Source organism: Rattus norvegicus, chromosome 5, assembly GCF_036323735.1.
Source record: "Rattus norvegicus strain BN/NHsdMcwi chromosome 5, GRCr8, whole genome shotgun sequence".
NCBI classification, from domain to species: Eukaryota; Metazoa; Chordata; class Mammalia; order Rodentia; family Muridae; genus Rattus; species Rattus norvegicus.
Genome location: NC_086023.1, coordinates 18,019,624 through 18,042,520, shown reverse-complemented (window position 1 = coordinate 18,042,520; position 22,897 = coordinate 18,019,624). Strand labels below are relative to the sequence as shown.

Sequence of the window (22,897 nt, the reverse complement as noted above, 5' to 3'; positions counted from 1 at the left end):
ATGCTTCCCACTTATGGAGTTTAACTCATAATTTGAACATATCCTGAACTCTGCCCTCATAAGATGCCCAGCCAAGGAACCTTGAGATACCTATAGATGTTCTGCCAAAATGATCTGTCAAATAATCATACCTGTTGTCAGTTTCTGCAGTTTGCTTGCCAAATCCTTATACTGCCAAATTCCTCTAAAAACACCCTTTTCCCTATAAAAACAGGCCCTAAAAATTTACCCTCACCGGTCTCTCAAAACCCACTTTGGAGAGTCAAATCCTATGCATAGTTAATTAATTGGCCTTAATTTGGGTGGTGGTCCTCATTCTTGCTCAGTGGGATCGACAAATGTCTCATTTGTAAATTTATTTGCAAAGCCAACACTGCAGAGTCCTATGGGGGAGTTATGACAAGATGACAAGATGATTAGCTGTTACACTTCCTTTTTGTTTGGTCACCAAACACAACTGTTAGCATCAGAAGCAGCTTACAGTTAGCCTCCACTCCAGCGATGACGTCATCTCTAGGCGACAAGGAGCGCTTGGCACCTGTTGCCAAGGCAACTTCCACACGCTCCCGGAGTATGTCTGTGCATGGTGGTGCATGTCATTACCTGGCATCGACTTCACGGCCCCAGATAATAGACAGAGACCCTGACCCCTTTCTATTCTTCTCTTCCTCATCCTCCCCCGCTCCTCCCAGCCCCATTCAATAAAGAACCTCTTGAGGGATTGGACTAGCCTGGAGTGATCTGTTGGGAAACAAGCTACTTTCCAACTCACAACAACAGTTACTAAGCACTCACAACGGCATGCACTTGCAATCTCAGAAATTGGGGAGTTGAGTCAAAACAAAAGGTCTGCCTTAAATTTGCAGCCGACCTGGGTCACATAATGACTTCCTTGCCAACCTGCATCAAAGAGTAAGATGCTGCCTCAAAATAAAGAGCATTTGGAGGAAAGGTGTTTCTACTGCTTTATGTGACAAATTCTAGGCAGATGGAACCAACTGCCCACAACTTTGTGTAGCATTTCAATGAACTATATTTACTTTATTATTTTTCATTTTTTTTTTCGGAGCTGGGGACCGAACCCAGGGCCTTGCGTTTGCTAGGCAAGCGCTCTACCACTGAGCTAAATCCCCAACCCCTTATTTACTTTAGTTTTAAGGGCTAGAGAGGTGGCTCAGTGGTTAAAAGCACTGAATGTTCCTCTAGAAGTCCTGAATTCAACTCCCAGCAATCACATGGTGGCTCACAACCATCTATAAATGAGATCTGATGTCCTCTCTGGTGTGTCTGAAGACAGCTACAGTGCACTTATATGTAATAAATAAATAAATCTTTAAAAAATTAATTTTAATGTCATAGTCTTCTTATAGTTCTTGTGATATTTCATAGATTCTTTCCCTTATCCTTCTTTATCCCATGACTTAATGCTGACAAGTGGTGAGGAGACATTAAGTGCATCCTGCGCCATGCTTGGCAAGCATGGCGATTATTCACTAGAATGCATCAGAGTAGGCAGTCTGTAGATGAGCTTTCAAGACTCCTGTAATCTCAAGTCCCTATTTGACTCTCTCTGTGTACCTTGTTGTTTTCATCAGAAAGTCTATGGAAGTGTTATCTGGTCAGGTATAATTTACAAGAAATAAAGCCAATTTTTTTGAGATTGTGTGTGTGTGTGTGTGTGTGTGTGTGTGTGTGTGTGTGTGTATTTCCAAGGCTGTCCTCAGTTTTGGGGAGGTTTGGATTACAGACTGTTACCACCAGGCTGGATATATTTCTTTCTTTTGTTTTTTGAGACTAGATGTCTTGTATCCATCCTGGCCTAAAACTCATTCTATCTAATCTCTCCCCCTGATATTAGAGATTACAGGCAAGTATCACAACACCTGCTAAAGTTAAAATATATAATTTCAGATGTATAAATTGTATCTTGACAAGTATATGAAACTATGTAATTACCGCCAAAATTACCATATAAAAGACTACCAATAAGACTGGGGCTTAAGTTAAGCTCAGCTGAGAGATTGATTGCCTGGTGTAGAAAACCACCCTGAATTCAATTCTTGGTACTTAAAACCCATTGTGGAGAGTTATGCCTGTAATCCCAGCACTATAGCTGAAGAATTACCTAAAGTTCAAGGCCATGCTGGGCTACAGGTTGAGCCTTCACCTCTCTCTACCTCCAAAATCTATTATATCTTGCCTTCACTCAAGAAGGTCCCCTTGAAGTCAGGATCTTGTCTGTCCCTAGAACCCACGGTATCTTCTCTAGTTATGAATTTTCCTTTCCTAGAGTGTTATAGAAACAGAGTGAAATAGTATATAATCTTTCACATAGAGATGGGTATAGAATGAACAGAACCCTTTTGGTCTGCCTTCTTTTACTCTTTAGTGCTTATGGGATGCTAAGACTTCACTGCCAGAATCTGTGGATTGGACCAGTGATAGTTCCAAATCTATAGGAGTCTGTCTGCCTTGATTGGCTCGCTTATGTATTGACAGACATTGTTCCTTTTTGTTTGTGCCAGGAATGGACCCAAGGCCTTGCATGTATTGGGAAGACGCTCTGTCACCTGAGCTAGATCTTCATCGTGACACTGAATGTAGTGAGTAAAGCTTTGAGGACTACGTTCTATTTTGTGCAGACATATGCATTGGCTTCTCTGGACAAAATATAAAAGTGTGAGGGTGCTGAATAGCATTCTCTGTTTGAACTCTGCTTCATTCTGCAACCCTGCCACTTGCTGCCACTTGCTGCTGTGCTTACTGGCCATGACAGATTCTTAGACATTGAGGACTATAACCCATGCTGTTTTATCACAGCAACAGAGAAGTAACTAACAGACACACCAATTGTTCTTTTGGCCTTGATACTTGACATTCTGTAGCCTGTGCTGTCCTCTGACTATATATATACATATATATATATATACATACATATATATTACCCATATATATTCCTTAAATATATATATCTTAATTACCCATATATATATACCTTAAATATATATATGTATATACATATATACATTCCTTAATTACCCATATGTATATAGTCCTTAAAAAAAAATATATATATATGTATATATACGGAATGACCTTGAACTCCTGACTCTGGCGTGTGCCACCAGGCCCCACCTCTGGTACATCTTTTCCTTTTCTGTACTTTCAATTTTTAAAATTTATTAGCTCTTTGAGAATTTTTTATGGTGTTTTGATCAGATTTCATTTTTCAAAGTCAAACAAATGGTTTAATACTTTGCCCAATACCACCCAGCTAAAAAGGCAAAGTTGGATTTAAATACAAACCTACTATTATAGCAATGTCTTAATATATTATATATGTGTAACATAATGTAGTATAGCCCAGCTAGCCTGGAAATCCTTGGAAATCCTGGAATTTCTTGGAAATCCTCCTGCCTCAGTTTCCTAAGTGCTAGAATGATGTATGTGTGTGAGTTACAATATAGAAATTAATGCTCTTTTTTTAAATTTAAGATGCTGGAAATTGAGTCCAGTAGTCACATGTATGTTAGGCATCCCTCTCCCATGGTTGAGGCTGAGGCTCACTGTACACTTAGGCTGGCCTGGATTCCTCCCCTGGTGTGCTACTCCTGTAACAGTCTCTGCAGTGCTGGAACTGTAGTCAAAATGGAAGGACAAAGTCCCCTGTCTCAACAAGCTCGCAGCTTGGCCTCTGCACCAACTCTCCAATTAAAGAGATAAAAAGCAGAGAGAGATTTAACCAACATGTTGGGGATAGGAACAAATAAATTTCAAGGACCCCCGAGTTCCTCTTTGAGAGGTTCTGATATTACCTTTAGGTTTAAACGTAGTAACTACAGTTCCCGGGGAACAGGATGGAGATGTATAGGTATTAGAAGTCATGGTCACAGTGTTGCCTTTTGATCTGCATTTCAGTCCTGACTCGGCAAGGTGGGCTGAAGAAGTCCTGACTTGAAACAATCTTGTTCCTGCAAGTTGATCACTTAAGCTATAAGCAGCAGCCTCACATTCTTCCATAATTACCCTTATCTGCCTGTGGTCTGCCCTATGATGTCTTGCTGTTCCTGGAATCTAAGGTGAATTCAGGTGTAGGAAAATGAGATGTCTGCCCCTTCAGCCTTGAAGGAGTTGGACTGGCTGTGTAAACAGACACTCCTGGAATGGCTAACATGCCTATGCAAGCTAAGCTGGAGCCAGAATGACAGAGACACAAAATTAAGCTAGAGGTAGGTGCCAAGCTTCTATCTTGCTTTCAGTTCATTCTGTTGGTCCAAGTAAGAAGTCAATGATTTTAAGTGCCTGCTACAGGATTGTAGGCCAACATTAAATAACAAACATCCCCCAAAAGGAGACATACCTGTTTCAGGTTCTTCAGGACTGACTAACTAGAACCCCTCTAAAGGCTGGGGAATGACTCACATAAGAATGGGGAATGGAGCTGGGATCCCCAGAACACATATAAATCTCTGATAGATGTGACAGGCCACTTGTAATCCCAGTACCCTTCTCTATACTGTAAGTTCCGGGGTCAGCCAGGACTTTGTACAAAGTGAGTGTGGTTACATAAACTTTAGTGTTTGTTTGCTTTTTAAGTTCATGTAACTATTTTCACACTAGATCATGTTTTGTTTGTTTGTTTGCTTGTTTGTTTTGAGGCAACTTTATGCCCACAGTGCATGATCACGTTTGCCTTAGAATAAGTGGCTGTGTGTTCCCTTAGGATGAGTGCAGTCCTTTGTTTCATGAGTTTCCATGATCATCTTTTCTTTTTCTTTAATATATTTTGTTCAGGACATCTAATCAAGGGCCTTGAACATGGTATCTGCTGCAACCCAGAGCTTCATCTCCAGCCCTCTTTGACTTATGTTCTGCCATAGTTCCTGAATACAGTGAAAAGCGTTGGTCTGAAAGATAGTCTCCTTATCAAACTCATAATTTGAATGCTTTAAAAAAATTCAAAAAGTATGTGTATGGGTATGGGTAATCAAAGACCAGAAGGACTGCATTCTCCCAGAGCTGTTGTTACAGACAGTTGTAGGATGTCTGGTGTGGGTGCAGAGAACTAGAATCCAGTCTTCTGCAGGAACACCATGCATTCTTTTTTCTTTTCTTTTTTTCTCCATCTTTATTAACTTGAGTATTTCTTATTTACATTTCGATTGTTATTCCCCTTCCTGGTTTCCGGGCCAACATCCCCCTAACCCTTCCCCCTCCTCTTCTATATGGGTGTTCCCCTTCCCATCCTCCCCCCATTACCGCCCTCCCCCCAACAATCACGTTCACTGGGGGATCAGGCTTGGCAGTACCAAGGGCTTCCCCTTCCACTGATGCTCTTACTAGGCTATTCATTGCTACCTATGGGGTCAGAGTCCAGGGTCAGTCCATGTATAGTCTTTGGGTAGTGGCTTAGTCCTGGACGCTCTGGTTGGTTGGCATTGTTGTTCATATGGGGTCTCAAGCCCCTTCAAGCTCTTTCAGTCCTTTCTAAGATTCCTTCAACAGGGGTCCCGTTCTCAGTTCAGTGGATTGCTGAAAGGCATGCATTCTTAAACCTATGAGCCATCTCTCCAGTGCCACAGTCTTTTAAAAACATTTATTTATTTAGTGTATGTAGGGGGATATAGGTAGAATGGAAAAATTATGATTTTTGAATTAGAATTCAGAAATGTGAGCAGGATCAAGACTGAAGATCTGGGCTGGAGAGATGGCTCAGCGGTTAAGAGCACCCGACTGCTCTTCCAGAGGTCCTGAGTTCAATTCCCAGCAACCACATGGTGGCTCACAACCATCTGTAAGGAGATCCGATGCGGGGTTGGGGATTTAGCTCAGTGGTAGAGCGCTTGCCTAGGAAGCGCAAGGCCCTGGGTTCAGTCCCCAGCTCCAAAAAAAAGAACCAAAAAAAAAAAAAAAAGGAGATCCGATGCCCTCTTCTGGTGTGTCTGAAGACAGCTACAGTGTACTTATATATAATAAATGAATAAATAAATCTTTAAAAAAAAGAGTGAAGATCTATAAGCAACTGCCCACATTCAGTAGATTTAATAATTCATATTTTCTAATTCCAAGTCTGCCTTTATCTACTGAACTATGAAATTGTATTACATTTTTGCTGGAAAAACGATTCTGAAGACACTTTAAGCAAAACTACTTTAAGGCAAGGCTTTCTACAATCTTAAATAAGTTTTCTTTTTAGTTGAACTACAATCGGACAATTTAAAAATGTTTAAATGTAATACAGGCAAGTAAAAATGTAGGATGGTTAAAAATAGTCTCATGAATAAGCAAGCATTCAGATTGTGGGGTCTGCCCCACTAGCATAACTACAGTCATTTTGTTCCATCCCCACCAGCTATTTCAGATTGTAGCTGTAATATGCCTGTCAGTCATTGACACGAAAAGTAACTTAACTCAGAGCAGGGTCATGCTAACTACATACCCTGCTATGTGTTCTATATGTTATGAACTTCCATAACTACAAGTCATGTAGGACCCATCAAATTAAAGGTCAACAACCATGTATCATGCTATGCTTGCATTTGCATATGAGCTCATCATGATTTTCGCAGGTTTTGCCCTTATAAACCTGACATAGAAAAATGTTTTAGGGGTTGTAATCTCAGTCCCCAAATTCTGAGCTATGGCCCTGATTGGTCACAGTCTTAGACTGTGCATTCAATAAATGCCTGTCTGAGATTGGTGTTTGTGTGGTTTGTGGGATGACAAAAATAAATCTTGTGAATAACATTAGCTCGATATTTTCAGATAGTGTTGGAAATTTCTATCTTGCAGTGACTTCTAGTGTTACACAGTGTGTTAGATCTCTTTGTCCCTCTCCTGGTTTCGTTTGTTTTTTGAGATCAGAATTTGGTTTAGAAACCAAAGCTGATGTTGAATGTCTGATCCTCCCGTCTCTAAGGACACACCATCACATCTGGGCAGATCTCTATAACCTTTTATCTTTTTGATACAGAATCTCACTGTGTTGTCTTTGCTGGCCTAGAACTTAATGTAGACCAGCCTAGCCTCAAAACTCAGATCCTTTTGTCTCAATTTTCTCGAAATGCTGGGTTGAAAGACCTGTGCCAATGTACCAGACTTATGTTGTGTGAGGGACCGGATCCAGGCTTCCATGAGTGCCAGACAAACTCTCCAATAACTGTGCCAGACTTTCCAGGCAACATGTCTGTAATCTGACAGACCATATTTGGGTAGCTGGAAGAGTGGATGCTGGGAATCAAATATACAACCCACCCATGGTATGTATGGACTCTACATCTGAGTTACATCTTCAGCACCTAAACCGCTGAGAGCTGCCACCCTGATTGATCAGTCTTAGGATATGCATTCAGTAAACTATCCCTGTCTGACAAAGATCTGTTTGTGTGGTTTGTGGGGTGACTCCTGAACCCCAACATCTTAAATGAATGATACCATTTCAAATTTAAGAAATTGCCAGTAGGTAGCTCAGACCACGCCTAGAGGTTTCATCCTCGATACAATTGCATAATGACAGTTTTGCTTATGTTCCATAGTACATGGTGAGATGAGAGAAAAAGGCCAAAAAGGGAGAAAAGTGGCAGAGGGGAAGAAAGAAACAATGCATTTGTTCACAAATCATATTGTAGTTTTTGTTACAAGAGTAGGTGACACCTAATACAGTTCTCTTTCTATTTTTAGGGGACAGAATTCCAATTCCATTGGTAAGACAGCAAGACAGTGGTTTAAGACAAAATCAGATAAATGATTAATAAAAAATAACTTATATAAAAGAATTCAAAATCTTTTTTTGAGGCCAGGTAGACCACAGTGGTCTCAACCATGTGATACCCCTAATTTTGTCTCTCAAATAGTGAGTTATGAGTGTGTGCCATCCATTGTCACTATTTCCCCAACCCTAAGATCTTCGTTTTTAGAAACTGTTTCATTGCTTTGTGCCGTTAGCTGGTAAAGGCATCTTTGAAAATGCAGATGCCTCAGGCACTTCTAGTTTATGATGGAGAATAGGATCAGTGTTCAGATAAAGGCAGACTAGTAGCTGGGTGTACTGACTAATGCCTTTGACCACATCACTGCAAAGGCTGAGTCCTGGAGATCATGAACTGGAAGCCAGAATGGGGCTATATGGACTAACCCTGATTCAGAAAACAAACAGACGAGCAAAAAATAGTGTAGGAATAAAAATAGGCTAGGGTGGGGGTTGGGGATTTAGCTCAGTGGTGGAGCGCTTCCCTAGGAAGCGAAAGGCCCTGGGTTCAGTCCCCAGCTCTGAAAAAAAAAGGAACCAAAAAAAAAAAAAAATAGGCTAGGGTGATGGTTCAGTGGTCAACAACACTTGCTGCTCTTGCAGAGGACCCAGGTTTATTTACCAGTTCCAGAGGATCCAATAGGCACATGGTATGCCATAAGCAAGAAAAACATTCATGCATATGAAATTAAAAAAAAATCTTAAAAATTCAAGTACAAAAACAGAATGAAAATGAGCTAGGCGGAATATACAAATGTCAATCTGAAGGTCCAGACAACAAAAACTGACACGCAGTTGGTAGACTAGACACCCCGCTCCCCAACAAAACAAACCAAACAAAACGTTCCTGGATTGACAGTTTGGGGGCAGGAAGTACAGAGTTTTCGAGCAGCACAGGCTGAGGTAAGTCATGTATTTGGAAGAGAAAAGGGTCTTTAACTAGCAATAGGTGATGTTAATAAAGCACCTACTACACACCAGATGCTCCATTCAACTCTTTATAAATATTGTTCATAGCACACTCACATTTTAGAGGTGGAGAGACTAAGGCATACAGAAAGTTAGGTGCTTTTTTGTTTTTGTTTTGGAGACATGGTTTCTCTGTGGAACAAACCTTGGCTGTCGATCTTTAGACCAGGCTGCCCTCGAACTCACACACAGATTCGACTGCCTCTGCCTCCGAGTGCTGGGATTAAAGGTGTGTACAACCATGCCCAGCAAAGTTAGGTACTTTTGGGGGCGGGGAGGGGAGATCATTCATCTGCTATTAGGCATGGGTAGAGTCCAAAGTCAGCTTCAGCTCTTGGTCTCTGCAGTTTTCACTGCATCTAAATTAAGACCACAGCAACCTAAGGACATTTAGAGAAGGCAAGAGAACTATAGCAAGGTCCAGATGAGAAGTTTCTCATCTACTGCTACTCATCTTGAGAATCTAGCTTTGTGAGAGGCCACATTGCTCCATACTCCCAACCTAGTGCCCCACCTCATGCCCTCCCTTCATCCAGAGATTCTTTGTGATGATTTATTAAAAGTTTCTGATGGACTGTGCTTCAAGGCTCAAACGTTTCCAGGACAGAGTAAAAAGTTTTTTTCCCTCCAAAAGTTTGCCCCAGGTGCCCAGAGTAACTTCCTGGAAATAAGCAAAGTTTACAGCACTTCTGATTTTAGAAGTGTCTTAGAGTTAATTAAATTATATACATTGTATAAATTCCGTGTGTGTGTGTGTGTGTGTGTGTGTGTGTGTGTGTGTGTGTGTGTGTGTCTGTCTGTCTGTCTGTCTGTCTGTCTGTCCTGGATGCAGAAGATTTATGTACAATTTAGCGAGTCTATTAGTAATAGATAGCCTTTTACCATAAAACAATATTGCATTAACTGCTATTGTTCATGCTATTTACTGCGCATGCAAATACTTGTGTAGGATAAAGTAGATCTGCTATTTTTAATTTTAATATTGTAATCAACTGCCAAAGTCTTCACCCTTCAGGATGCAGTATTTGTATGCTCTCAACCCACTTCCCCCTCCCCCCCCAAAAAAATTCAGGGGCTGGAGAGATGGCTCAGCGTTTAAGAGCACTGCCTGCTCTTCCAAAGGTTCTGAGTTCAATTCCCAGCAGCCACATGGTAGCTCATGACCATCTTCAATGGGATCTGATGCCCTCTTCTGCTGTGTCTGAAGACAGCTACAGTGTACTTATAAATAACAAATAAATAAATCTAAAATTAAAGGAAATAAAAATAAAAAAATAAATAAAAAGCTCAACAAAACAAATAAAAACTATAGTGCCTGACTTTTTCATTTTTTCTAATACATCATCTTGTTAAGTGCTTAACTTTTCACTTAAATATGTTTTCTACATATCCATAATATATCCATGTGGGTCTGGTTTGTGTCTTTCTATTTATTATAGAGTGGTGTTCAATTATGTTAATGTATTATGGTTTATCCATTCACCTTCTGAAGGACAGACAGTTAAGGTTAATCTCAACAACGTGTTTTAAGAGCTCCATCGAGGCTTGTTGTAGGAGGTGAACAAGGCAGACTCCAGAGTTCCAGTATGCTATGCGGTGAGGAAAAGCATGCATAGCATAGCTGTAATTAGTTATACAAAGACACCTGCTAGAGTGTCTGATCCATGACAGGTCTTTGTTGAGTGAACTAACCATGAATCAGTAAGACGCTGAATGCAGGGCATGCCGGGTGTCATGGTGTGGACACGTGACAGACTCTGGTTGGTATCCTTAGGAACTGCAATGCCAGAGGGAAGTAGTCATAGCACAGCTGGTGTTCTCTAGAAAGTTCATCTGTCTGTGGCTATTGTTTAAAGGCTAGAATGGACAGGTTGAGAGGGAAGAGTCTATTGTTTTTGTTTCCAATGGTGGCTTGAATCTAGGGCCTCTAATATGTTAGACAAGTGTTGTAGCACTAAGCCACATTCCCAAGCCCTGTATAACCTATTATTTTTCTTGGACTCTGGTTACTCTTTTGATTCACAACTTAAAAAAAAACAAAAAACAAAAAATAAACACTAGTCAAGTCAAAGAAACTATATCAAGACTGGTTTTTCTTCTTTAATGTAAATAGTGCCCTGTGAGCCATGTTTTGAATAAAAAAAAATAGTCACAGTTCCCTAACAGCCACCACACCCAGCTATATTTATGCAGAGTTAATACATCTGGCTAGGTTGCTCTGTGAAAGTGACCTACCAGGCCCATAAAGTTCAAGTTTAAGTCCATATATTTTGACAAAATGGTAGTTTCATTTAAGAACTTTGTAACTGCATACTGGCATTACTTAGTATTTGTGTCATGATGTGTTTTGAGCCTGGGGTAAGAGAACATATCATGTGTTAAAAATCCTGAGGCAAAGTGGTCTATATCCGACCCCCACTACAATCAATACATTCCAAGATTTCCATAGCTGTGAATTTAAAGACTCGACAGTTTACAGAGCAATGGCTTTGTTTGTTTCTAGTTTGGCTTGCTGTATGACTGATAACAATCACAGTACAGTGTACTTTTTTTTTTTCTTCTGGTCACTTTTATTTTTTTTTTTTATTATTAACTTGAGTATTTCTTATATACATTTCGAGTGTTATTCCCTTTCCCAGTTTCCGGGCAAACATCCCCCTCCCCCCTCCCCTTTCTTATCGGTGTTCCCCTCCCCACCCTCCCCCCATTGTCGCCCTCCCCCCAACAGTCTAGTTCACTGGGGGTTCAGTCTTAGCAGGACCCAGGGCTTCCCCTTCCACTGGTGCTCTTACTAGGATATTCATTGCTACCTATGAGGTCAGAGTCCAGGGTCAGTCCATGTATAGTCTTTAGGTAGTGGCTTAGTCCCTGGAAGCTCTGGTTGCTTGGCATTGTTGTACATATGGGGTCTCGAGCCCCTTCAAGCTCTTCCAGTTCTTTCTCTGATTCCTTCAACGGGGGTCCTATTCTCAGTTCAGTGGTTTGCTGCTGGTATTCGCCTCTGTATTTGCTGTATTCTGGCTGTGTCTCTCAGGAGCGATCTACATCCGGCTCCTGTCGGTCTGCACTTCTTTGCTTCATCCATCTTGTCTAATTGGATGGCTGTATATGCATGGGCCACATGTGGGGCAGACTCTGAATGGGTGTTCCTTCAGTCTTAAAAGAATATTTATTTATTTATTTAGTATACATCATACAACTTTCTGCCTGCATGTATGCCTGCAGGCCAGAAGAGGGCACCAGACCTGATTATGGATGGTTGTGAGCCACCATGTGGTTGCTGGGAATTGAACTCAGGACCTCTGGAAGAGCAAACAGTGCTCTTAACCTCTGAACCATCTTTCCAGTCCTACAGTGTACTTATACATAATAAATAAACCTTTAAAAATGAAAACTGATGAGAAGAATCAGCAATATTTTATTGGTTTTGATTGATATTATACAATTCAAACTTTTCCCAGTAAATTTAAACACAGTTCAAGATTATGGGGAAAATGTATAGAACCGTAGTTATTTAGTATGTGAATAGATACTCTGAAGCTAGGCTAAGATGGTCAGAAGATGTTTAGGAAAATGTTGCAGTTCTGAGGGGCATCAGCACACAGAATGATAAAACTAACCTTTCTCAGTTTGTGGCTTGGCCGCTTTACAGTCATGGTTTACCATCGTTATTCTGAATATGCTATTAAACTCTAGGTTTAAAGTGCTCAACCCAACACACAGCCTTGTGAGTGTACTCTACATATCACCACACGCGATAACGGAGTCCTTGTATGTGTGGGACAACCACATAAGACTTCAGATAAACTTATCAAGAGTAAAATAAGGCAGGGTGTAATGGTTCACATCTTGAAGCCCACGGGCCGTTGGATCTCTGAATTCAAGGTCAGCCTGGTTTTCATAGTAAGTTCCAGGACAGCCAGGGCTACACAGAGAAACCCTGTCTCAAAAAAAACAGACAATAAAAAGTAAAAAAAAAAAAAGCATAAATATTTAATTGGAGATAACAATACAACTCAGCACCAAAAGCGAAGATAAAAATGTGCTAGATCAAAGCTTAGTCACTCACTAATGTTCAACAGAAAAGCAGGCCATTGGTTTATAAACTAGGCCAGTGGTTCTCAATCTGGTTCTGAATCTGAAGTTATTTGACACTATCTGGATATACTAAAGGCTGTTACCAGAAGGAGGGGGTTGCTACTGAAGTTAAATGGTAAGGGGCCTGAAGCACACTTAAGAACCTTAAATTACATGAGAGAACTGCCCATCAAAGGGTTACTAGGACTAAGCAGAGAAATGAAAGGAGATACTGTCTTCAGCTCCTTAAGTATTTTTCAGGGAGGCCTCTTCACTACCCTGTTGGGATGGGTGCCACACACTCAGCACAGAATGAGGTAGATCTCTCTTTACTAATTTTGAGAGGAGGTTTTATTCACTACCTATCCTAGTCTGGACTGTAACTGAGGGTCCTACTGCTTTAGTCACTAAATGCTGGGATTTATAAGCAAGGGTCACTATATCTGCCTCTTTATGACAGGTCAATGATAGCTTTAACAGTGTGTCCCTTGCTGGCCACATGCAATCCCATACAACCAATCCAGAGCTCTCATTCACTGTGCTATTTTGGTCTCCTTAGTGTAGATGCAAGGTGGGTGGGGAGTTAAGTCTAAGAGCTGTCTTAAACACCACACAATGGTGGTTAAATAACCAGTGTTTACTTGGCAAGGGGGTTACTGAAGTCCAGTGAATTCCTTGCTTATCTATTTTTCTTTTTTCTTTTTTTTGGTCTTTTTTTCGGAGCTGGGGACCGAACCCAGGGCCTTGTGCTTCCTAGGCAAGCGCTCTACCACTGAGCTAAATCCCCAGCCCCGCTTATCTATTTTTCTAAGCAATCGAGCACATTTACTATTCATTGGTTAATGTTTTGATGGCTTCTATTCTAAAGACAAGGTTAAAGGGTCAGTTCTCTATGCTGTGTGGTTCTGGAGATCACAGGTCACCCAGCTGGGCAGAGGGTGTCTTGCTTGCTGAATTATTTCAACAGGAATAATTTTTATTATTTTAAAATTACATTTATATTGAGGCAGTGGTAGCACACGCCTTTAATCCTAGCACTCATAAGGGAGATACTGTAGGATCTCTGTGGAGTTCAAGGCCAGTCTGTTCTTCAGAGTGAGTTCCAGAACAGCCAGGGCCTCACACAAAAACCCTGTCTCAAAAACCAAAGACAAAACCAAAAAAACCTTTATACTTACCTTGTTTTTTATGTAGCTGCATGAATGAAGGCCAGAGTTAGCTCTTTCCATCATGTGGTCTCATGGGTCCAATTGTGGTCCCGTAGTTCATCTGCACCATTGTTGGTGTTTTACCAATGTAACTGTTGTGTGTGTCATTAGATAGTGCATTATCCGGAAGCACATTTCACGTAAAAGGAAAAGCCTAATTTCTTCTTTTCAAGTTTTTATTATAGACTCTGAAACTAGTTCATTGAAGTGTTTATTTTCTTCATTATGCTCATTTAGTATGCACACGTGTGTGTGTGTGTGTGTGTGTGTGTGTGTGTGTGTGTGTGTCCAACAATGGTGCAGATGAACTACGGGACCACAATTGGACCCATGAGACCACATGATGGAAAGAGCTAACTCTGGCCTTCATTCATGCAGCTACATAAAAAACAAGGTAAGTATAAAGGTTTTTTTGGTTTTGTCTTTGGTTTTTGAGACAGGGTTTTTGTGTGAGGCCCTGGCTGTTCTGGAACTCACTCTGAAGAACAGACTGGCCTTGAACTCCACAGAGATCCTACAGTATCTCCCTTATGAGTGCTAGGATTAAAGGCGTGTGCTACCACTGCCTCAATATAAATGACAAGACCTGTGGCTTTCAGATTTCCTTCCACCATGTGGCTCCAGCAAACTATGTGAATGGGTGTTTGCCTGCATGTATATGCTGTAGCTTGCAGAGGCCAGAAGAGGAAGTGAATGCTGAGAACCAGATCCTCTGCATGAACAGCAAGTGTCCTGAGCTTGGTTTGCTTTTGTTTTCCCCAAGGCAAGGTTTCTCCTTGTGGTCTGTCCTGGAACTCAGTAGACCAGCTTGGCTTCAAACTGGATTCAACTGCCCCAGCTTCCTGAGTGCTGGGATTAAAGGTATGTGCTACCATCAACCATCTAGTTCTTGTTTGATACCGGGTATCACTACATAGTTCAGGCTGCCCTGGAACTTGAAATCCTAAATGCTTACTGTGAATACCTGAAGGTTTTAGGTTTCTTAGGCATGCCTAGGAATGGAATGGCCTTCTGTTTTTAAAACAAGGACACAATATCCCAGGTTGTCTTCTAACTACTAAGTAGGCAAGGACAAGCTCGACCTTCTGAACCTCCTGTACGCACCTCTTTTAAGTATTAGGATTATAGGTTAGCCTATGTCTGGGTTGTATAGTGCTGGCCTCTGACTCCAGGGTTTTTGCATGCTAGGCGAGTACTTTGCCAATTAGTTCTCTCTCTCTCTCTCTCCTCTCTCTCTCTCTCTCTCTCTCTCTCTCTCTCTCTCTCTCTTTGTGTGTGTGTGTGTCTGTGTGTGTGTTCGAGTGTGCGCACATGCGCGTGATGTGTGTGTGTATGAGAGACAGAGTTCCTTTGTGAAGACCTGGTTTTCCTAGAATATCCTCTGAAGACCAGGCTGGCCTTGAGTTCATAGATAACCACTTGCCTCTGTTTCTGAAGTATTGGTATTAAAGGCATGTGTCATTGCCTGGCTTGTTACATTCTTTAAAAAACACAAGCATTTAAAATTGTGTGCATATACATGTGATGAGTATTGGTTATCAACTTGATTACGTCTGGAATAAAACCACAGTTGCTGGTTGCTGGGTATACCTGTGAAAGTTTTTGTCTTTTAGTCTGGATGATTTGAGGTAGGAAAACCCATCTTAAATCTGGGCCACACTTTCTGGTGGCAGTCTATATAATAGCATGTGGAACAAGCTTGCTTCACTGGCATTAGAGCCTATCTCTTCTAAAAATATCAGTTCTGTTTCTCTAGGGAATCCTGTAAGTCTCTGTGTGAGTATGTGTATACAGGCGGCCATGGAGTAGAAGAGGGTGTCGGATCTCCTAGAACTGCAGTTACAGGTGCTGGTGTGCAGCCTGGTATAGTAGGTTCTAGGAACAGAACTTGGGACCTCTGCTTGCAACAGTATGTGTTCTTTTTAAACTTTGTTTGTTTTATGTATATGAATAAATATACACTGTTGCTCTCTTCAGACACATCACATTGGATTCCATTACAGATGGTTGTGAGCTACCATGTGGTTGCTGGGAATTGAACTCAGGATCTCTGGAGAGCAGTCAGTGCTCTTAACCACTGAATGAACCATCAATCGAGCCTGCCCCCACCCCCAGTATGTGTTCTTAATCCACTGAGTCATCTCTGCGATCCCCTGCTTAAATTCTTCTATCACATATCGTCTGTTGTTTGAACATATAATTATATTTGGTCACCTATTCATTAGCTAGCCTACATGGATCTTCCACATTTTAGCTGCTGTGAATTGTATTTTATAAGCATTTGCATACATCATCATCATCATCATCACCATCACCATCACCACCACCACCACCACCACCACCATCATCATCATCATCGGTGTTTCTGAGTCAGGGTCTCTCTACATAGTCCTGGCTGTCATGAACTTACCATATATTCCAGGCTGGCCTGGAACTCACAGAGATCTGTCTACCTCTCTGCCTCCCAAATGCTGAGATTAAAGGCATGTTCCACCATGCCCGGAACTTGTGCCATTTTGTTGCTGACACTTCTCTAGTGGTGGAACTGCTCTTCCATGCCCGTGATAACAGGGGTGCAAAGTACTGTTGGCATGTCATGCCTAGAAGACAGCGTGTCACAACATCTTCCACACCCTAATTTCTGCCTCTTTCCATTCTCTATTATGAAGTATTCCTTAAGGGGGTGATACAGATGCCTCACTTATGGCTGAATATCCGTCACTCATTTATGTTTAGTACTTTGGTCCCTTGTGAGTCTGCAGTCACCATTGGTCATTGCAAAAGAAAAAAAAAGCTTCTCTGATCAACACGGATAACCACATTATCTATGGGAAAAAAAACACAATTATTTAGAATGGAATTTGTCAGGTGTATCATGTTCACTTAGCAAAAAAAGCTATAGTTTCCATGCTAGGGTATATGAGCTCCCAGCCATGGGCTCCAGTCAGGTTTATAATACCAGATGTAAATTCTCTCCTGAGGAACAGGCCTACAAACTAAGCAGAAAGTCATTGGTTATACTCACAACAGATTTTCCACTACTACACAAGTGGGCACGTTACCTGTCTGGTCAGTAATATACCCTGTAGGACCCACAGCTGAGTAAGGCCTGATGACTTTTCCCCTCAGCAGCCTGCATAGCACTGGAGGCCTCAGGAAGTTCAGAGGTCTGGTGGGGTGGGTGGGGTGGGGACATCCTTGTGGAGACAGGGAGGGGGGAGTGCAGGGGCCGGGAGGGAATAAAATCTGGAGTGTAAAAATAAAAATAAATAAATAAGTACATAATAAAAAATAAAACTGGGGCTGGAGAGGTGGCTCAGTGGTTAAGAGCACTGATTGCTCTTCCCGAGGTCCCGAGTTCAAATCCCAGCAACCACATGGTGGCTCACAACCATCTGCAATGAGATCTGATGTCCTCATCTGGTGTGTCTGAAGAAAGCGACAGTGTACTCACATACATAGAATAAATAAATCTTTAAAAAAAGTATTTAAAATAAAAATAAAAATAAAACTAACCCCTGCAATTTAATGAATGTTGGCTGAGCTTATTAATGTTGACGCTCATTATTTTAAAAAGGTAATCTTAAAATGAGATGGTAAAATTATTATTGGGAGCATCATAGATGCAAAGAAAAGAAGCATTTGCATAAAACTTGTCTTTTGTCAGCTTCCAGAATTCTGGAATCCAAGATGGGAGAAAACAAAGGCTCCAACACATGAATATAAATGGGTAAAAACATTAAGAAATATTTCAAAAGTTATTTTTAAATATTGTTTTAGGTGTAAGTCAGTGTTTAAACTCAAACACATACAAACATCACAGATTTTTAAAAAAACTGATGGGGTTAGTTTCATTTTTCAAGTACTGAGTGCATAGTAGGGTGTACTGGGGAATTTGTACTTTTCTTTTCTTTTTTTTAGAAAAGAAGCATGGCTGTTAAAGATTGTATAAGGCTCACTGGTTGATTACAACTTCTGTGATTGTGGAGAGTTGAAATGTTGCAGGTCCACAATGAAATTATCCATGGCAAACTTTAGCTCACATAATAGACATTCATTGCCCCCAGGCTTCCACTACCCCAAAAGCTGAATGCCATTAGTAACAGTGACGACCTACAAAAGAGATTTCTACACTGTCCAGTAACCCAACTAACTGGATGTTGTTACCCATTTATTTGGAAAATGCCTTGAGTTAGGACTTTCTTTTGTTTTGAAACTATAAATACTTTTTAGAATCATTCCCCTGAAGCAACCTGAATTCATGTTCTTGAGTGAGTCAATGTTACTTGACATTTTTGAAATAAGAACTGACTTTGTATGGATACTTAGTAGACAGCCAGAACTGTATAATCTTCCTTACAATGTACAGAATCAGGTGACACAAATTTAAGTGTTCCCAATATGATTTTAAGGAGAATTTGGGGCACAAACCTACCTGTAATCTCAGCAACCAAGAAACAGAGATAGAAAACCAAGAGTTTGAGGTTAGTTTGGGTTTTTCTTTTAGAGAAAAACCTAAACAGCAGTAAATGGCTCCATAAATTGCCTGCTGAGGACCTGAGTTTAATCCTCAGAACCCATGAAGTGTAGAGAGAGAACCAATCCCACAAGTTGTTCTCAAATGCACACACATGATATATAAATGCTTTCTTTTTCTGTTGTTTTCTGAGACAGCCACACTATGCAGCCTTGGCTGGTGTGATGGCTACTGTTTAGTTGTCAATGTGGACGGAACGACAGTCCGGAAGTGGAGAGCATAGTTGTGACTGGATCTTGATGCAGATTTTGAGGCTGGAACATCTTACCACATTCTCCATCATTCTGAAGCAGCTGGCTTATTAGAAAGATAGAATGGCCCTTTGAAGGCAGTAAGGGTGCTAATTAGGTGGCAGCAGCCTGGAGGGCTGGGGCGGGGTTTTCCAGAAGGTAAACCCAATACATAGTAGTTTCTCCTATAGCCACAATCCATGGGTCCAGGAATCAAGGGGTTGAAAAGCAAATAGTTCCTCTCACTCTCTCCCTTAGGTTGTTCTCACAACCCTAAGTTCTGCTGGCCTGGAAGCTTTGCTTCCAAAGTGGAGAGTGTTCCTGCCAGGAGCTACAACGAATATTTCATAGACCTGCAGGCTCTGATGTCCCCTGCTCATTTTAGGCTTCTACTGTCCTTAAACCAATAGGCTAAGAAAAGAATAACAGTGTTAGGAGGGGTAATAGAACCAGATTACCATGGGGAAATTGGGTTGCTTCTCCACAAGGGAGGTCAGAAGCATCATGTCTGGAGTACAGGATATCCTTTAGGGCATCTCTTGGTACTACTGTGTCCTGTGACTGAAGTCAACGGGAAACCACAACAGCCTAATCCAGGCAGGACGACAAAGGGCAGCACAGACTCATCAGTAATTATGATATGGGTCACTTCTCTAGGAAAAGGGCCAAGACCTGCTGAGGTCCTTACAGAGGGTGGAAAGAATTAGGAATGGATAGTAGAGGAAGGCAGTTAGAAATCCCATCTAGGGCCACATGACTAGTTGCAAAAATGCGGCTTGTAATTGACATGAGTGCTTCTGCTGTATTTTATTTAAAATGGATTTGTACAGATATTTGTGCTTTCTTTAGATTGTTTTTTATCCTATGTTGTAGCATGAATTAAGAGAATACTAATAGGACGTCCCTTAAGGGATAATGCCACCTATTCTAAATTTATTTTGCCCTTGTGGTTGTATGAGTTATGTTAGTGGTAATTATGACCTGGTTAAATATGTAATGCGGGCTGGAGAGATGGCTCAGTGGTTAAGAGCACCGACTGCTCTTCCAGAGGTCCTGAGTTCAAATCCCAGCAACCCACATGGTGGCTCACAACCATCTGTAATGAGATCCGATGCCCTCGATGCCCTCCTCTGGTGTGTCTGAAGACAGAGACAGTGTACTCATATACATTAAATAAAGTAAATTAAAAAAAGATTTATTTTAAAATATGTAATGCATATTTGCAACTGTACATGGGATAGTTATATTATGTTTAGGTATTATTATGACCTGGCTATTGTTTTATTTGGATATTAACCATGACATAAGGAGATATGATATAAGAAGATGTGTCAAGTGACAAGGGGTAGCCTGGATCGCTACTGTTGGTTTTCAATTTGATGAAGAGAGGCTTATCATCCATAACTTGAGTTGGGAAGACACAAGCTTTTAATTCAGACATTAGGTGGGAAGAGACACCTGTAGTCTGGGCCACACCATTTGCTGGAAGTCTGTAAAAAAAACAATGGAAGAAGAAAGGTTTGTTCTTCCACTGTTTCCCCTTACCTTGCTAGGACATCCTTTCCTTTTCTGGCATTGGAACTTACTTCTCCAGGATTCCAGCTGAGACAACAGCCGTGTGGGACTGAGCAACTACTGGATTCAAGAACTTTCCATTCATAGCTTACCATTGTTGGGTTTGTTGATCTGCATCCTGTAAGTCATTCTAATAATTATATTCTGTGTCTGAAGAGAACCCTGACTAATACTGCTAGCCTAGAGCCTCTATATAGACTAGGCTGGCCTCTAATTGAGAGATTCATCTGCCTTTTCTGCTTCCCAAATGTACCTCTGGCATTAAAAATTTGTCTTAATACAAGAAAACAACTAAATAAACAAAAAGGAGACTTTGCTCACAGTCCAAATGTAAATGGACTCCACCTTTCCCAGCTCCTGTATGTCACCTAACTTATTAGCTATATTTGTAAGCTACATACGTATTTTCTAAATAAGTTTAGGGAAGATAAATTCAATTTACTCTCAGACCAAATCTATAAAAATTCAGAAAGCTTTGGGAGTAGACCTGAATTTCCTTGTGGTATGCAGCTTAAGAAGGTGTGATCCATCCATGGCTAGAGGTCGGGAGGTTCCCAGAGGTGCCTGCATTAATACTCTTCCTGAAAGGGAGTCAAGAGTGGAGCTCAGTAGGAAGATGCTTTAAGCACTGACTAAAGATCCTGGGTTTCATTCCTAGCATTATGCAAAATACATACATGTATAAAGATCTCCCTAGAATTCCTGTCTTGCTAGTGGTGTAATTAGTGTGTAACATTCAGAATGGACACATTTAAAACAATTTGTTTAAATGCAGTCTAAATTTAAAGGGAATCTAAAACAAATTATAAAACCAAAAAATTAAACTATTCAATACTTTGTGCTTTTTGAGAGTTCTTACTATGTAACCCTATAGACTAAGATAGCCTCAAACTCAAGAGTTCTAAGAGTAAAAGCAAGTGCTATCCTATTCTTAATACTTAGGATGTCAGAGACAGCGTCTAAGAAACCCTGCTTGTGGGTTGGGGATTTAGCTCAGTGGTAGAGCGCTTGCCTAGGAAGCGCAAGGCCCTGGGTTCGGTCCCCAGCTCCGAAAAAAAAAAAAAAAAAAAAGAACGGAAAAAAAAAAAAAAAAAAAAAAAGAAACCCTGCTTGTTCTAGAATTCCCTGCATAGACCAGGACTTGAATTCACAGATTCACCCGCTCTGCCTTGTAAGTGCAGGATTAAAGTGGTATACCACCATAACTGGCAATATTTTTTTTTCTTTTTCTTTTCTTTTCTTTTTCTTTTTCTTTTTTTTTCGGAGCTGGGGACAGAACCCAGGGCCTTGCACTTGCTAGGCAAGCACTCTACCGCTGAGCTAAATCCCCAACCCCGCAATATTTTTTAAGATCTATTTTTATTTTATGTTTGAACCATGAATGTGCCTCATGCTCATAGAAGCTATAAGAATGCACTGGATCCCTCAAACTAGAGTTACAGATGGTTATAAGCATCTGTATGGGTCCTCTGTCAACGCCGTAAGTACCTTTAATTACTAAGTCTTCTCTCTAGCCCCTATTTACATTTTTACATCTGCCTAAAAGTTATGGCTAACCATATTACATGTTAATTTTCAGTATCTACTAATATTTTATAAAACAAGATCAAATCCAGTGCCTTACGCACTATCACTGAGCTAAAACCCGGCATCTGTTATTAAAAAGAAAACACCTGCAAAGCATATAATCATGTACTATATCCTACTATAAAAAACAAACAAACAAACAAAAAAAAAACCGGTTGTATGTAGCCAAATATGGATGACGATACCACTGGTCATTCAGTTTACCTGAATAATATGTTCTAATTATAGTAATAGTTTTGTGAGGATTTTGTTGTTTAAGAAAATCAAGCCAGATATGGTAGCAAATGTCTCTAACAACAATATTCTTAAGAGAGAAGCAGGATGATCTCTGAACTTGAAGCTAGTCTGGTCTACACATGGCATTCCAGAACAGCTGGGAAAGACACAAATCAAGGTATTTTTTCAAATTGATAGAAACATTGGTATTATAGTACAGTAGGAGCAGCCTTCATTATAGGTCTGAGATGTTTGTTATCTGATGTCATTCTTTGAGTTTAGGCTGAAGGAAGTGAGCAATCTGTTGGAATAATACATTACAAATCATGCCACGTATGTCACAAGACTGTTAAGTCATACTGAAGTAGGCAATGAATAGTTTTATTAAGAGGATTGTTAGCCCAAGATAATTTAGCTCTGAAGTTGTGCTATCCCAGCTCTCCACAATCAGAAAGTCTCTAATGAATCCCCTACATCTTAACAAAGTTCTGGCTTTTCTCTGGTAAATTCAGTTCACAGCACTTACCAAGTGGTTTTATAGAAAGACTGAATGGGATGTAAAATGGGCTAGATTTAAAGTCCTGTTCCATGAGCACAAGGTACAGAATAAGGACTGGCATGAAAACAGATTTTTTTTTTTTTAAAGATCAACTTATTTATTTTATTTATATGAGTACACTGTAGCTGTCCTCAGACACACCAGAAGAGGGCATCAGATCTCATCACAGATGGTTGTGAGCCACCATGTGGT

General features: G+C 40.7%; 1 long non-coding RNA gene across 1 annotated transcript in view; it reads right to left on the bottom strand.

The window, feature by feature from the left end:
* The window catches only part of LOC102549737 (uncharacterized), a 43,235-nt gene extending 21,888 nt beyond the window's left edge, over positions 1-21,347 (bottom strand). Inside the window, exon 1 of the long non-coding RNA XR_592386.4 lies at positions 482-21,347. This is a non-coding gene — a long non-coding RNA (uncharacterized LOC102549737). The remainder of the gene's footprint in view (positions 1-481) is intronic.
* Between the last annotated feature and the right edge of the window lie 1,550 nt (positions 21,348-22,897).